We start from the raw sequence: 277 nt of genomic DNA on the forward strand, positions 1-277 counted from the left end.
CCCTAACCACTGGGAACCAACTACCCCTCCCTCACAGGGCTGATCACATGATTTACAAGAATTCTAGTCCCTATCAGTAAAATGAAACTGTAAACCAAAACCTAAGCTGTCTACTCATGTATGACCTGATCATTGTACTCTCTCCTGAATGATTATTGTACTCTTTCCTGAATGACTTATAAACCCTATATAAGCTCGCTATTCCTCAATAAAGCAGATCTGTGTCTCTGAAACTGTTCTCCTGTGTCCAAATGCAGCTCCACTGACACACGCTCCT

General features: G+C 42.2%; 1 pseudogene; it reads right to left on the reverse strand.

The window, feature by feature from the left end:
* The window catches only part of LOC103737931, a 100038-nt pseudogene that overhangs the window by 11370 nt on the left and 88391 nt on the right, over positions 1–277 (reverse strand).

The sequence above is a fragment of the Nannospalax galili genome, unplaced genomic scaffold (genome assembly GCF_000622305.1).
Source record: "Nannospalax galili isolate Female #2095 unplaced genomic scaffold, S.galili_v1.0 scaffold418, whole genome shotgun sequence".
Lineage (NCBI taxonomy): Eukaryota > Metazoa > Chordata > Mammalia > Rodentia > Spalacidae > Nannospalax > Nannospalax galili.